The 15,974-nt window shown below is 39.4% G+C and overlaps 1 protein-coding gene and 1 long non-coding RNA gene across 9 annotated transcripts in view; one reads left to right on the top strand and one right to left on the bottom strand.

Moving 5' to 3' along the window:
- NTRK3 (neurotrophic receptor tyrosine kinase 3) overlaps positions 1-15,974 on the top strand; it is a 977,566-nt gene that overhangs the window by 250,368 nt on the left and 711,224 nt on the right. The window lies entirely within an intron of this gene.
- The window catches only part of LOC137563114 (uncharacterized), a 43,095-nt gene continuing 30,490 nt past the window's right edge, over positions 3,370-15,974 (bottom strand). Inside the window, exon 4 of the long non-coding RNA XR_011030258.1 lies at positions 3,370-3,711. This is a non-coding gene — a long non-coding RNA (uncharacterized lncRNA). The remainder of the gene's footprint in view (positions 3,712-15,974) is intronic.

Genomic DNA, 15,974 nt, shown 5'->3' with positions numbered 1-15,974 from the left:
TATTATTCATTTAGAAGTTATAGGTTCCCAAAAGTACATTTTTTTTGCTTTGTGAGCTGACTTTGCATTTTATTAATAACTGGTTTTAATCATTAATTCATTCAGGCAGACATGCTTTGACTCTCTGTGTTGAGCAGCTTCTTCACAGTCAGAGAATGTGTCACATTCCTCACTTGATACATTGAAGTAAACACAAGATAACATTATCTAAAGTTCAGATGCGTCTGCATTTCACTGCACTGAACTTTCAAGCTCTGTGTGTAACCCTTCCAATGCTGGTCTAGTAAAAAAAAATATGCTGATTGCATATAATATGCTGTAAATAATGTTTTAGAGCAAAGATGAAATGCAGGGTTATATTCCGCTTTAAGCCCCCTCAAGCACTCTCTACATAAATACTCAAGGACAGCTGCAGTTACCTAGTTAGTTTGCTGAAAAAAAAACATCAGTCAAGTTCAATCCATCTCCCCCCCCCCCCCCCCAAAGAAAAAAACATCCGGAACCTGCACATATCCCAGTGGATCCAGGGGAAGGCAAGTAACCTTATAAGGTGTGGGCCAATTAGCCTTAAAAGGAAAAAAAATCCTTTCCGACTCCAGACGGCAGTCAGACAAATCCTTGGACCAACTCTCCTGAGAATTACCTAGTAATTATAGCCGTGGATACCCTTCAATGCAAGGAAAGCATCCAAGCGGTGTTAGAGAGGTGTAAGATGAAAGGAAAAGAGTCTGTGAATAGCTATGACTATTCAAAGCATATTTAAATGTAATCATTGCCAGCATACAACCAATACAAAACAAATAAACCAGTTAAGAATTGCATAGCTAAACAGCCTAGGCTAAGCCTCACTGGGAGGGTGGGGTTTCATTCCAATATACAGCAATATATATAGATATAGGAAGAGTTTTTGATGCTGAAACCACAACATTTAATGTAAAAGAGGGTATCTGAATAGTTTACTACTTTCTTCTATTTTTCACTATGGTGCCTCTTGAAAGAGACTCTTAAAGAAGAGACTACTAAAAAATCAGGAGGAGGAAGCCTCTGGATCCTATCGTGGTTTCACCCGTCCTCCTTCGTTCCACGGTGGTCTCGCTCTCAATGCACAGCCTACAATGTGTCAGGCTGTGCAATATTTACCTTCCCCAGCTCCAGCGGGTGGCGCTGTTGTGGCTCTCGGCTTGGAAATAGGCGGAAATAGCCGATCCCAGGCAGGCGGGTCCGCTCTACTGCGCAGGCGTCTTGCGCCTGCGTAGCATAGCGGACCCGAATGGTATTGGCTATTTTCATCTATTGCCGAGCCGAGAGCTACAACTGAGCCTTTGCTGGAGATGGGAAGGTAAATATTGACATAGACGCCGTTCGTGGACCTCTAAGTGAGACAACCGTGGGCCGGAGGAGGATGGGGAAGCCTTGATAGGATCCAGAGGCTTCCCCCTCCCGAGGTGAGTACCCCCAGGGGCATTTTCTTTAATATACAGATTCTCTTTAATATCTCTTAATCTATTCCACTATGTATGTGACGTGTTCATCTTACACTGACTGACTGTGATATGGCATCCTATTTTTTTTTTGTTTTTTGAAGACTAACGGGTTTTAACAAACTGAGCTGGAAATTCCTTTGTTAATATAAATGAAGTGATGGAGCTTTTCCCTGACTGATTAAACTGAAATCCTTCCAGTGAGGATTCCAGGGTTTAATTCCAACTAATGCAAACAAGATAATCAAGATGAGAAATTAAGCATCTTGTTAATGGTGATATGGATTGCTGCAGCATCCCGGATAACTCATCTTTGCTGCTGTGCTTCTTTTGAATGAGTGGCCTGCCCTCTCTACTGAGATAAGGGTTTAATAAAGGAAAACACTGAGGCTCTCAAGTCTGGATCATTACTGCCTCCTATTAACTCTTTGCAGGTCCAAGCGTTTGTTAAGATATCCCATCTTTCAAGCTACATTAGGTAATTCCATCCAATTAACCTTCCTGAACTGCGGCTTAACAATATGTTTCTGAGATACCTATCGAAGTTGATTAAAATACCAATCTCCTGAGAATATCTCAGTAGTGATGTAAAGTCATTCTGGTTCAATATTTCCCATAAAGAGAGATGAGTGTGACTGATACAAAATTACAAGTAGAAACTGAAACCATAACCTAAATTGTGGTTCTTTTTTGTTGTCTTTCTAAAATGTTGTGATCTGCATGAAAGGTCCAGTAAGGCAGCCTATGGTTTCACTAGGAACTCTGTAGTTCATGGTCAGACATTAGTGTCTCCATGAGGCCACTAATGAGCCACTCATTGAAACAATTTAAATATAAGTAAAACTTATTTGCAGACCTGGAATCTATTTAAATAATTTAACCTTGCATCAGATTTTCAACTGGGGAATATTAAATGATCTCAGGGCCAGTGGACATCAAAAAGCGCTAGCGTAATTGCACACGCTCATCACTTTTTGATGTCATTTTTCAGAGCGATTCTAGGCATGTGCCTAGCCATTTTATAATCATGCCTAGGGATTTTTGGAACATTTTGGTGTGTTGCATTTTTCATTTTTTGTTACAGTAGAGCTGGAACTGAACAGCTTCTGTAACAAAAACACTTGGAAAATCGCTCTGTTCTAGCGCTTTTCAGAGCGATTTTCCACTTTCCTATACATAACGTTGAGGCTGAATTGCCTTAGAAATCAGCAGAAATGCTGCAGGACCCCCGTTTGCGTTTGGGAGAAAATCACATCGCTCTGGTGTGATCCATCTCATTCAAATACATTAGCGAAGCACTTTTCAAAGGGCTGGCATTTTTAAAAGTGCTCAGAAGTGCTCTTGGGGTGCACCAGCCCTAACAGTGTTTTTGGCACAGTTGACATTATATACTGTGCACAAATTACACTACAATAAAGTTAATTGGATGAAAGACAAGGTAGTGAATAATGATTCAGCTTAACTGCACTTGATAACATGTTTCACAGGCAATATCCAGCTTCATCAGGTCAAAAAAGTGTCACAGAGACAGAACATTTTACAGCTGTGTGTATTAATAAAACAGTTGTTGGGCTATGTAGAACATGACAGAGATGAGATCAAGTGAAGGGACATTTAGTTCAGGTTTGCTTTAAATAAGAACAACATTTGTAAGTTATGCCAGCTTAATCCTTATAATCCTTCAAAAGATATTAGTTACAGAGGTTTAAAAAATCCCTAAACTGTCTCTTTGATCAGCTCTCTGGCTACCTCACAAGGAAGCCATCGTACCTCTTTTTTTAAGATAATCTTTCAGAACAAAAGCAACTGCAGAGGAGAAAGGGACATTGAAAAATAAATGTAATAACCAAATACATGGAGATGCTTTCATGTCATTAATAAAGGCATTCTTTAATGTTCATTTCCAGGCACTGATTTTAATACATCATCTAATAGCTTAGTAATCAGAGAGCTTAGTGGTTGCCGTTTTGAGTGAAATGATTTTTTTTTCAGTGAAAACCTCTGTACCGAAATCTTGATCACGTAACAGGAGTTCAGTGAGTCCGTTTTAGGGCTGTGTAGGTTTGATGCTCGGGCTGCCTTGATTGCTTCCCCTTCAGTTGTTAAGGCTACACAGTAGTCAGCAGCACAGTCTGAATCTGCCTGAGAATAGTGCAGCCTATAGCACAGAAGGTCAGGCAGGGAGTGGCAAGTGTCGGGGTCCTTCACACCGTTAGGAAAATCGAAGTGGCTTAAAGAGAACAAAAAAACTTTCTTACTAAAAAAACCTTTGCAAAATATTAATTAGCATTCTTAAAACAGAAGGTATTTGCAATAATAACAACTCCCACGATGATCATAAAAATTGCATCAAAATATTGCATCTGATTAACAAATTGTCCATTAATGGACACAAAGCCATCTAATACGTCAAGTGTTTATGAACAGTATAAAGCAAAACTGAAGTGAAAATAAACCTATGATTGTAACTATAGTCAGAATCCTTAATAGGGCTTTCCTGGAATCCCATAAACTTTTTTTTTGTATTTAAAAAGATAAAATCCCCATCGTGTAACATTTTAACAATTTTTTTTACTTGTTGTTATTCAGCTTTCAAACAGACATTTCCCTGTACTCAGATTTTTTTTCAGCCACACCCTGGTAGTTATTAGTAAAGTAACGCTAATCCTATAGCAGAGGAACTGTTATTAATATCCTTGGATACCTAACCCAAACAGTAAGGGGGGAAAAAAGGAGCACAGCCTAGTTCTAAGTAGACTTGGGACTGTACATACATTATACAAGTTCATTCCATCATGACACATGTCACTTCAGGTATACTTAAAATAAGCACAAGAAAATAGATTTACAATGCAATGCGTATTCCGTTTCACAAGTGTTCGTACATCTACATATGAACTATGAGTTTTTTCTTATGGCTTGAAAATTATACTTTAGTTTTAAGTAATCTGTCATATGACACAATGGTTTAGTTTATTACCATGTGCACAGGAAGAAAAAAAACCACACTTATTGCTCTCTTATAAATCATGTTAATTAAAAGTTCCACATTCTGAGCATGCAAGCATACTATATAATGAATTGAAATAAATGGAAGAATGTATTTGATTTGCATACAAATTCTAGTATCATGATAATGCAGTTTTGTAGATTGATTTACATCTGTGATAAACGGCCAACAGTTCTACAGTCTGCTGGTGTGTGGATTAAAGCGTGCACAATTGGTTTTTTAATCACTTTTTTCCTCAAATGCTAACTTTAATGGAAATCCACTTTCCACCTGTACAGTATAAAGAATGTGGCAATTGAATGTGGTAAAATATGCATCAAATCTAATGCATTGCTGTGTTAATAAATGCACTTGCCTTTATTAACATATAATGAGTAGATAAAAGCTTGCATTGAGACAACAAAGATAACTGTGACTTTAAATCAGGATTTATTCCTTTTTTTTAATCTATTATTGATAAGGATCTTAATCTGGGCAACTAAATACTCCTGACTCAAGGCTAAAGGTGGATACACACCTTTGATGTATGTATCAGGACCTGATCCCCTTGGGTGACATTGCTGGGCCAGCTGCACACATGCATGTCTGTAGCTGGCAATGCACTGTGTTGCTGTTCTGGGGGAGATGGAGGGATGACGTGCAATGCATGCGTGATGTCACATGGCATGGAACATTGGGAGCAGCAGGGGGATTGGCGTTACTGATGTTAGGTTGATCTGCCAGGTGGATCGCTCAGAGGATGGGTTTCAGGGATTGCCGGCTGCAGTGCACACGCCTGATTGGCAGTTGAGGTGGATGTTATCAGCCGCCCTTAGTCAACTTAAGTGAAGTTTAGCTAAGTACTGAGGTTTGTTCATCTTAAGTCTGTTCACCGTCAACACCAGTTCCCCCCTCGCCTTAATCTCCCACTGTTTCCCCTTGTACCCCTCTTAGAGGAGAGTGAATGGAGTAGGAAACAAGTGCAAATGGGTGGGTTATAGGAGGGAACATCGCAGCAAGGCTACCTCTTCCTGTCTAAAAATGTGGATTTCGGCTTAAAGTGGATCCGAGATAAACTTTTACTAAAAAGTTTATCTCCGATCCTCACTCACTGCATAATTGTGTTCCTTTCATATAGTTTATAGGGAATTCCTCAAGCCAAATACTTTTTTTGTTTTGTTTTAATACTCTAATTCCCTATAAACTAAACAAGCCTCGCCCACGCTCCTTTTGTGCCTTGGCACTGTAGCAAGGGCTTATGGGAACTCAGTCTGGGCAGGAGGAGGAGGTTACTAGCCATTGATTTGAGAGGCAGAGGGGAGGAGGGAGGAGGAGAGGGGACTGAATTTACACACAGGCAAGCTGATAGCATCTCCAGCCCTCAGCTTGTGACAATGTGACAAACAAAACATGTTTGCCCTCGTATCACAGGAATAAATAATCATAAACTTTTGAAACTGTTTGCAGCTAGATTTGCTGTGTAAACTATCTAAAATTTAGATAAGATATATAGACAAGTTACTTGTTATAGATAGTTTTTTTATCTCAGATCCGCTTTAAAGGAAACAGCATCTATATACTGTATGAAAATGTATGTAATAAACCTCCCCCATAAGCAATGTTCATAATAGAGTAAGCCTTGGTGAGGTTGATCTACATAACTGACCTATAAGGAGCTGCTCCTCTGGCCTTATTCTGTATAGGATTCCCCATTTTACCCAGAGAGACCCATAGATGCAGCATTTTGAAGCTCCCAGTGGTGGTGCACATGCACATTAGTAATAAATAATTATAATAATACTCAGTCATATGGCATGATGGAAAAGATAATTGTTATACTAACATAGATTTTTGAATTACAAATGCTCTAATCATTTGTCATGTGTTCTAATCTAAACTAAATAAGTTTAAATACTTAGCGACCGCCCCACGCCAATGGGCGTGGTCGCGGCGGCAGCCCCAGGCCTGCCTAACGCCAATTAGCATCAATTCCTGGGGCTCTGTTTTGAATGAGATCGCGCGCATGCTGCGCGCGCATCTCATGCTCGGAGGGTGGAGCTCCGCCCCCTCTTTAGTCTCCGAGTGGCTATTGCTGCTCGGGAGACTGTTAGACGATGTGATCGCCGTCTATTTACTTGTACAGCGCTGTGATCCGCAGCAGCGCTGTACTGGGGACAGCCGTGTGACACGGCTGTCCCCCTGGGGGACAAGAGAGTGATCGGCTCTCATAGGCAGAAGCCTATGACAGCCGATCGCGTGATTGGCCAGCTGGGGGAAGGGAGGGGATTTGTTAGGAAAAAAAAAAAGAAGAGTTAGTAAAAAAAATAAAAAAGACCCAACATAAATATTTATTAAAACATAAGTAAACACAAAGGGGGCGATCAGACCCCACCAACAGAGAGCTCTGTTGGTGGGGAGAATAGGGGGGGGGGAGAATCACTCGTGTGCTGAGTTGTATGGGCCTGCAGCTATGCCTTAAAGCTGCAGTGGCCCATTTCATTAAAATTGCTCTGGTCTTTAGGGGGGTTTTCCACTGCAGTCCTCAAGTGGTCAACGCATTAGCGGCTTTGAATAGAGTTATCTTATTTGAGATAAGTGCACTGCTTTTGACCTCGGTTGGCAGAGCTCATTGTGCTGTAAATTCTTGGTATGCTTGAAACTCTCTCTACTGATCAGAGAACACATAAACTGAAGGCAGAAGTCCTCTGTTATTGTCTCACACTGCCCCCTAGTGACAAGTGGCCATAAATACACATTACAGGAGTCATATTTAGTAGCAAGCAAATGTAACAAATAAGAAATAAAAAAAAATTGTGCTAAATAAATTGGCCTGGAGCACTTGCAAGCCTCTAAATAAAGTGGCTGCTAAAGAATTAAAGGAGGACATGGAGGCCACCATATTTATTCCTTAAAAAAAAACAGTTGCTTGGGTGTCATGCAAATCTTTTGGTTTCAGTAGTGTCTGGTCTGTTTCAGACTTAGAAGCAAGAGAGAAAACTGGATCTGCATACTTGTTCTTGTAACGATTGGTGTAGCAACACAGACGTCTGATTATGTGTGATCTGCAGTATCACCGATAATACAGACGCTATACCTGATTATGTGGTGATCTGCAGAATCACCAATAATGCAAGTATAGCTAGCAATGTAGTGCTCGGTGCAACAGTGAGTGAATAGATTGACTAGACCTCACCAGAAGAGCAGGTGGGTACTATCAGTGAGCACCTCATCAGTGACAAGGGCTCACTGGTGAGTACTATCAGCGAGCACCTCACCAGAGTAGCTGGTGGGTACTATTAGTGAGCACCTCACCAGTGACAAGGGCTCACTGGTGAGTAGAATGGTCAGACAGGCTAGGATCGGTAACAGATAGGCGGGAACAGTACAAAGTCGGCAAGCAAGAGAGTAGTGATAATTCAGGCAGAGTTCAGCAACAGAGTCAGATGGGCAGAGGTACAGAATCGATTAGCAAGAGCAAGGTCAGAGATAAGCCAGAGTCATACACAGAATATCAAAATATAACAATAATACAATAATCCTAGTCTTGTGTGAAATCGCTGGTTTCCTCCCAGATCAAAGCACATCGGATACTGTTTAAGGTCTGAGTGCTAACACATAAGCATTCGCAACAGCAGACAGCTTGCGAGTGAATACCAAAGGCTTATGAAGCAGAGGAGACCCCACGGCCGCGCCCACTCCAATCAGCCAATCCGGAGCGCCGTGAGTCACCTCTGACGTCAGCCAACCGGCCGGTCAGCTGACGCGCCTCCTCCCCGCATAAAGGTCCTGACTACGTGCGCGCCCGCGCAATACAGCAACCCTCTGGGCAAATGACAATCCCGTCCTCGGCATACTAGACACCAGAGGAATGGGCGAACTCCCCGAGCAGGAAAGTGAGGCGGCTGCGGAGACACCCTGCGTGCCCACAGTCGTAGCTTCAGCGAATGTTACAGTTCTGTGTCGGTGATTCAGAAAGTATTACAAATAGATCAGTAACTCAACTAAGAAAGAATGGAGTATACATGGCAGCCTCCATATCCCTATCACTACAGGTTATCTTTAGAGGTGAAAGGAATTTGAACCTAAGGCACATATTTCAGTCAATCTGAGAATGATTTAGTAAGATTACATGAGATTGCCCAGATACCTAAAAATATTGACCTGCAACCAATTTAAAAAAGCACTCTCCAGAGATGAGAGTACTTTCCAGAGTGGGGACATTTGCATAATGGTCCTCAGTCATGCCGCTCTTACAAATAACCAGTTTTTGCTGAAAGGCATGGCTTTTCTCATTTGCATTGAAAACAATCAATTCATCCTCTTGAGGTGAAATGTTGAGGTCATTCAAATGCAAGGCTCTATCTGTAGGATAGATCAACAACATGACTATGGCTATGGCTGTGCTGTTCTATGTTCTTTATCATGAGAGAAGACTTATTTACAATAGTGCTTGTTTATGCTCACTTTAAAATACTATATACTATAAACTATACTATATACTATAAAATACTATAATTTAAGAAACCCCGACATCTTGGCAAAATATTCACCAGAATCTTTGGTTCAGAGCAATACCAAAGCATTGTATTATCACCACATAATGTATAGGGCCTCAGTGTCAATCAAGATTAAAGAGGTATTTCTGTCATAATAATGGCCATTAACGATACAATTCTTTGGATGATCTATCAATCAGAAACGATTGTTCAGGCCCACTAACAGAAGGATAACTGCTACCCAATTTGATCAGAATAATGGAATCAATCCGAAAAACTGATGATGTGATCAATATTATGATCGAATCGGAGACTCGATTGCACAAAGAATAGTATCGTTAATGGCTACCTTTAGGAATATCTGATGTAAACTTCAGTTTTGTCTTAGATATTTGATTCCATTTATTTGAATTAATTAGGCAATTTGATGGTCAGCATGAGCAGTTTTCATAGCAGCCAAAATATATTTACAGTGCAAAAAATGTGTATGATTTTGCAGTATGATAAAAAATGAACAGTACTCTAGGTCCAAAAGACAGGGTCAACCACTTATGTGTGTTTTATTCTACCTGTGCCACATGGCCAAGTGTATCCTCTTAAATACATGCCTGCTGCTCAGGCCTTCATGGCCTTGGCCAGGGTTGCATGCATGCAATGACCATACTTGCACAGGTTATTATATTCCAATACATACGCATGAGAACTGCCACCAATCTGCACCTGGGTGTTCAGATAGTAGCAGACTGGCAGATGACGACAGATCTGATCTCACAATTTTACCTTTGTGCTAAAATTTTTGTCCCTGATAAATATGCAATGTGCTGCTTCAGAGTTTTTGTGACTATTTATTAGCAAGCATTTCTGGCCGTCCGCAATAACACTTTAGAACTACTACAAGAAAAATGTTGGTGGCCTAACATGAGATTATATTGCAAATGTTGCCTTACAATATGTTTAGTCTGTGCATACACCAAAACTCTCAGAAACAATCCCTGGGATCTGATAGAACCTTTAGCTCTGCCCTTCTGCTGCTGGGGAATGTTGTCCTTGAACTTTATTGTAAAACTTTCCACCTCTAATGTCTAGAAATCATGAAGGATACTTAGCTACAGCCATCACTGACCATGGTCACAAACATATGCTCAATGCATTATATGTGACCATGTGTTTCTTCTTGTGCAAGTAGGCATAGTCCTTTCTGCATGCATGAGGACTGGCTCTAATATGTACCTGAACATTCCCTAAGGGCCAGTTTCCACTACACGCAGATTAGATGCAGAATGGATGCAGAAAAACTGACTCCAATGAATGCTTATGGGCCTGTTTCCACTAAACGCAATTTTTCTGATGCAGATCTTCCCATAGGCATTCATTAGAGTCAGTTTTTCTGCATCCAATTCTGCATCCAATCTGCATGTACAGGAAACAGGCCCTAAGGCCCAGATACAAAAGTCACTTCCGATGGTAGCAGGTGCTGACACTACTTCACTGCTTATTCATGCTAGACACCCAGCTTTACCTGTGTGCAGTTTCCATTCCCACACTGTCATGTCTACTTTATCTAATCTTTAGCCCTCGTGGCTGACCTCTGCTTATTATCAATTCTGCCTTGTCTGCTGTTTGCCTTGACCTCTGCCAGATTGCTAACTCTGCCTCATCTGTGGCCTGCTTTGACCTTTGCCTGATTACCTCATTCTGCTTTGTCTGCTGCCTGCTTCAACTTTTGCCTGACTACTGACTCCGCCTTTTCTGGTTCAAGCCTTGACCTTTACCTCTGCTTACTAACCCTGCTTTGTCTGCCCCCTGTCCTGACCTTGGTCCCAATTATAGATTCTATCTACTCCATCATGTATTCCCCTCTGTACCCCCATACCAGGAGCTGTGCTGGCATGTGGTGTACCGTTGACTCTCTTCCTCTCTGGATAGCAATATAATAAATACACAACATTCTGCTATGGCAGGGAGGCACGTCTGTACACTATTTATTTCCCGCAGTGCCCACAGGATGGAGCTTGTTCCCAGATGGATCACATTAATGGTATGTGTGTAAATCCCTTACAGGTATTGTCTAAAATCAGCAATGCATATTTACTACATTATTGACCAGAACCTTATTATAAACTATTTTAGATACAATTAGTTATATAAATACAATCATCATTAAAAACGTCCCCTTTATTATTAAAAAAAAATCTATGTCCATTTCCTGTCTTTTCCTTTTCTTAAAATGTTCAGAGTCAACACAGCTGTTGTTAAATCTTAGCAACTGAAAAATGGAAATAAACCTCACCAGCAATTGAGACGTCACTTGTCTTCACCCTAAGAAAGCAGAAAGGTGACATGCTACCCCAATTTTTAAACACACAAACAAACAATGCTGTGAATGATTGTAACAAAACACATTTTTAGCGTAGTTAATTGCTGGTCTTTGTTACAGTGATCTGCCCATTTATTTTGTGTGTTAATTGCATTATTGTATTTCTGCCTTGCTATTATTGTTCTTTTAGTGTTACCATTAAGGCAATAGGTGTTATTGCCTAAATTTGTTGCTACAAGCCATTTACATTAGGACTTTCCTAATTATCCACTTTTTTTCGTCTGGTGTTCCATGACTCCAGCAATGTTTATTTGCTAAGGCCCAATTTATGTGTATATAAAATTAGAAGAACGTGTAAGGAGTTCTTATTGAGTGCTTCTTTTGAAAATGCTCCATCTCTGGTCTATGTGTTCATTTTCTGCCTTCAGTACCATCTAAGAGGTGGTACACATACCAAGTTATTGGATGATCAGTCTTTCTGACTGATTGATCAGTTACAATTGGACAAGATTGCCACACAAATGTAAATATGGGGATAATGGCTCTACCCAAAGTTATTTTGTGTCATTAGTTTTTTTTGTTTGTTTTTGTTTATATCGATTGGTCATTTTCCCAAAAAATGCTGTGCAATCTGCAGTCTATAGCTACTGCCTTATTCAATCATTCAATGACAGGGAAACTGATTGCTTCTTGGTTGTTCTTCTTTGGTTGGTAGAAGAATTAATTTCATGTCAATAGCTGATCCGATCATTTTGATTGGATTATGTCTGAATTGGGATTAAATATTGCCTCATGTTCTAAACCTTAGTCACTGACCTAGGACCAGTATGCAGATCAGATGTAATGATTCCATTATGACGCCACTGACTGCAGATGACATTACTTAAAAAGGAATAAAGAGGATAGTCACGATATTCCCAGCAAATACAAATAAAAAATGCACACCATATTCACAGCAAATAGGTACAAATAAAAAAATTACACACTTCTAGCTAGTTTGTTTAAACTATTGTATTGGAGCTTTACACTATGCAAGATTATTTACATTTATACAGCTTAAAAATGGACAAATTGATGCCAAGGTAGAACGTAATTGGTCCATTTTCAAACTTTGTAAATTTGCATAAAAGATGTGCATATATACCTACATCAACGTAGCCTTTTTAATGTTGCATTACGTTTTGTACATTTTTATTTTTTTTGATTGTTATTTCGCTTTTCTTATTCTCTTCATACCTGTCCTCCTTTTTGACTTATGGACTAAGGCGGTAGAGGTAGCCTTGCTAACTGGTTTAATTTTATATTTTTTTTTAAACTATATAGAAAAAGCATTGTCCTCTATTGTATACTGTAAAATTGAGCAACCGTTTCGATTTCAGGTCACTCCAGCAGTAGTAAATTCTCCATTAAAGTAGACTGTAAAAGAAAATGTCTGCTCACAAATTGTGTGGCAGAAATCAACCCCACAGCAGCCCCTAACATTCTCTATAGCTCTAAACCTGTAATGGGAATGACCAGGGAAGTGATAGCACTATGGACTATTAGACAAGAATACACACAAATACCAATAAAGAACTATAGCTTGTCAGAAATATCACTGGAGATTTTTACTGGACAAAAATTGCAGGGTATTAATGAGAACATACATGTTAAAGAGTACCTTTCAGGCATAAAATCAAAAAATCAATTCTTTATTTTTATCTGGTAAACAAGTAATAAGGATGCTAACCAGGCAATCCAAAAGTTAAAAATCACTTTTACTTTTCTCCTCTATGAAACATCATTCCCCAGTATCCCTGGCCCTTATTTGGTTCATCTGCCGCACAAAGGAAGTTGCAGGGCATGCTGGGTTTTCTTTTTTTCTTCTTTACTTTTCCCTCAGACATAAATAATGCAGCCTGATTTTTAGGGTCTAAAAGCTTGTAAAAAAAAATTGCCCTGCCTTTAGACAATAAAATCTGGAAGTAATCGTACCGCCAGGGAGGTTAAAATAAGTTTTCAGCACATTGCAATAGAAAAAAAACTACCAAAAGTAGTAGAAATAGTACTATCAAGATGATTTTGTGTATTTTCTTGCTTGCTATTATTAACTAAGGTGAAAAAGTTAATTGCGTATTGGCCCATGTGTGTAATGTTCATTATAATAGCAATGCGCATGTTGTGTACATAGTTGGAGTTGTGCTATGTGTGTAATGCCATGTTACTCCATAAATGCCATGAGTTTTACGGTTGCTTTTTGAATCAGGGCCAAAATGAGAAAACATCTCATGAGATAAAGATTAGGAGATAAGTTACTGAATCAAGTATGATATTTACAAAACTTAAAATGTAACACTTTATTAAACATTTCTATTAGTTTGCTGCATGCCGGGATACTTTATTTAAAAAAAAATTGTAGCTCAGCAAAAACATCTAGAAATGTATATTTTTCCTATTTTTTTAACTTTTGTTTTTTTCATGCCTTCTTTTCTTCTGTTTATAAGAAAACTATGCTGACATATTCAGGTTATCTACTTTAAATTGTATATTTTGTTAGCCACATAGATAACGCTACATTAATGTAATATACAGTTTCATGTGCAGGCATTCATTCATTCAACATTCATGCGTATTTCTGTGCACATGGCTGTGCTTCTCAGATTTGATAACTTTCTAAATTACAATCAAATCTAAATATCAGCAGCTCCATTTGAATGTAAGCTAAACCAATTTAGTCCTCATCCCTCCATATGCAGCATGCCCTTTGTAGCTTAAAGAACTGACTGTTATATATCGAGCCAGCTTCCAGATAATGCCATTAACCCACAATCCACTCCTCTTTCTTGTATGATATTCACATTTCATAAGTCATCTATGGAAATCTTGACCTATATTCTACATGATAACCCAAATGGGAATTCGGCAATCCAGGAGCCCTCCAAATAGAATTCTGCTGCCACAGTCCGCTGGTGAGAAAATACATACACAGGCTGTTCTGTAGCAAATTACACTCTATTGTTAGATCTCTGTATCAGCAGGTTTAGGGAATTAAGCAGAGTGCCAAATGTGCACTATTGGGATAAAGATAGAGTATATTTTATGGCGTGACACAGCTCACTTATTTGCCTCAAGCTGAGAGATGCGGAATTGAAATCTGATGTTCACCCAAGCCTCTGCATAATTTTATATTGGTTCTACATAAAGTCACCAGCAAATCAGATCAGCTATTGCCTGAGCAAGCCTATTTTTAAACACCTATTGTCTTCATAAATGATACATATGCAGAATTTCTTGGAAGCAAGACGAAATACATTGAAACAAATGTCACGCTTCTGTCACATTCAAAGGTTTATGCATTAATAATATGCGTTACGGCTGCATATTTTCACTTTACATTGTTTTTCTTTTACCACCTATATAAATGTCACAACATGATTGGAAAGCCAACGTAGTGACATTTGCTTTAATACCATAAAAGTACTAGTTACTTTATTGTGTTATATCATCTGCCATATCTGCCTGTAATTGCGTTTGAGGATATGGGTAGTTTATCTTTGCTGCTAGTGAAAGCACATAATCATTCACTGATGCAATTGATAAACAGTCTCCATAGTAACCAGTTAGTTTACAGAGGGTGTTTTAGTAAATGATGGTTTGTGCCTGGTTGCTATGGCTTGCTGTATCCTAAGTACTGTTCTGTCTTTTACTACTGAGCAGTGTCAGTGTCTGTATCTGCATGCAAGCCGTGCTTCCACAGAGTGCACCGGTTGTATCTGACATGTGAAAACTACAAAAAGCACAAGCTTTTCTTTAAAATATTGTCTATAACAATATTTGTATTCTTTCTTTATCTTTATCTGAGATAAAATAATAAATATGTTAAAATAACGGTAATAAAAAGGGCGCCGGGTGAAGCCAAAATTGCAAAATATTGTCAATAATAATAAAAATGAAAATATATTTACAGTCGTAATAAACATAGTAAAATGTTGGTAAATATTACCAATATTTTACTATAACTAAACCTAACCCTACTCTCACACAAAACCCTCCCCATACTAGTGCCTAACCCTAAGACTACCATGGAGGTTCCCAACCCTATGATCCCACCTGTTGGTGCCTAACCCTAAGACTACCATGGAGGTTCCCAACCCTATGATCCCACCTGTTGGTGCCTAACCCTAAGACTACCATGGAGGTTCCCAACCCTATGATCCCACCTGGTGGTGCCCATCCCTAAGACCCTCCTGGTGGTGCCCAACCCTAAGACCCCCCAGGTGGTGCCTAACCCTAAGACTCCCCCTCATGGTGCCTAACCCAAAGACCCCCCCTTCCTGACGCCTAACCCTAAAACCCCACTTCTCTGCTGCAAATAAAGTTAATACAAAAAGCGATACATTTCTAAGATAATACATTTCAGCCTTTTACTCTCTAGCAAGCTGTCACAGGACACTAGAACAGCTAATTCAGACCAGTTGTAGGAGAATTACTACAGCTTGCTGCAGAGACCTACACCACTGGTGACACTACTACATTACTGAGCAGGGATTAGTGAATTCAAACATTTTTTGGTATATTACCAAACTTACCACAGGCATGAATTTGAAAAAAAAGTCTATTATACTAGAAAACTAAATCTGATCACACTTTTATAAACACTGCATTATAAAAATAGTGATCCAAATTGTTCAGTTCTACCTCCATAGAGGGAG

This window comes from Hyperolius riggenbachi, chromosome 3 (genome assembly GCF_040937935.1).
Source record: "Hyperolius riggenbachi isolate aHypRig1 chromosome 3, aHypRig1.pri, whole genome shotgun sequence".
Classification (NCBI taxonomy): Eukaryota; Metazoa; Chordata; class Amphibia; order Anura; family Hyperoliidae; genus Hyperolius; species Hyperolius riggenbachi.
This window is presented reverse-complemented; position numbering and strand designations above follow the sequence as displayed.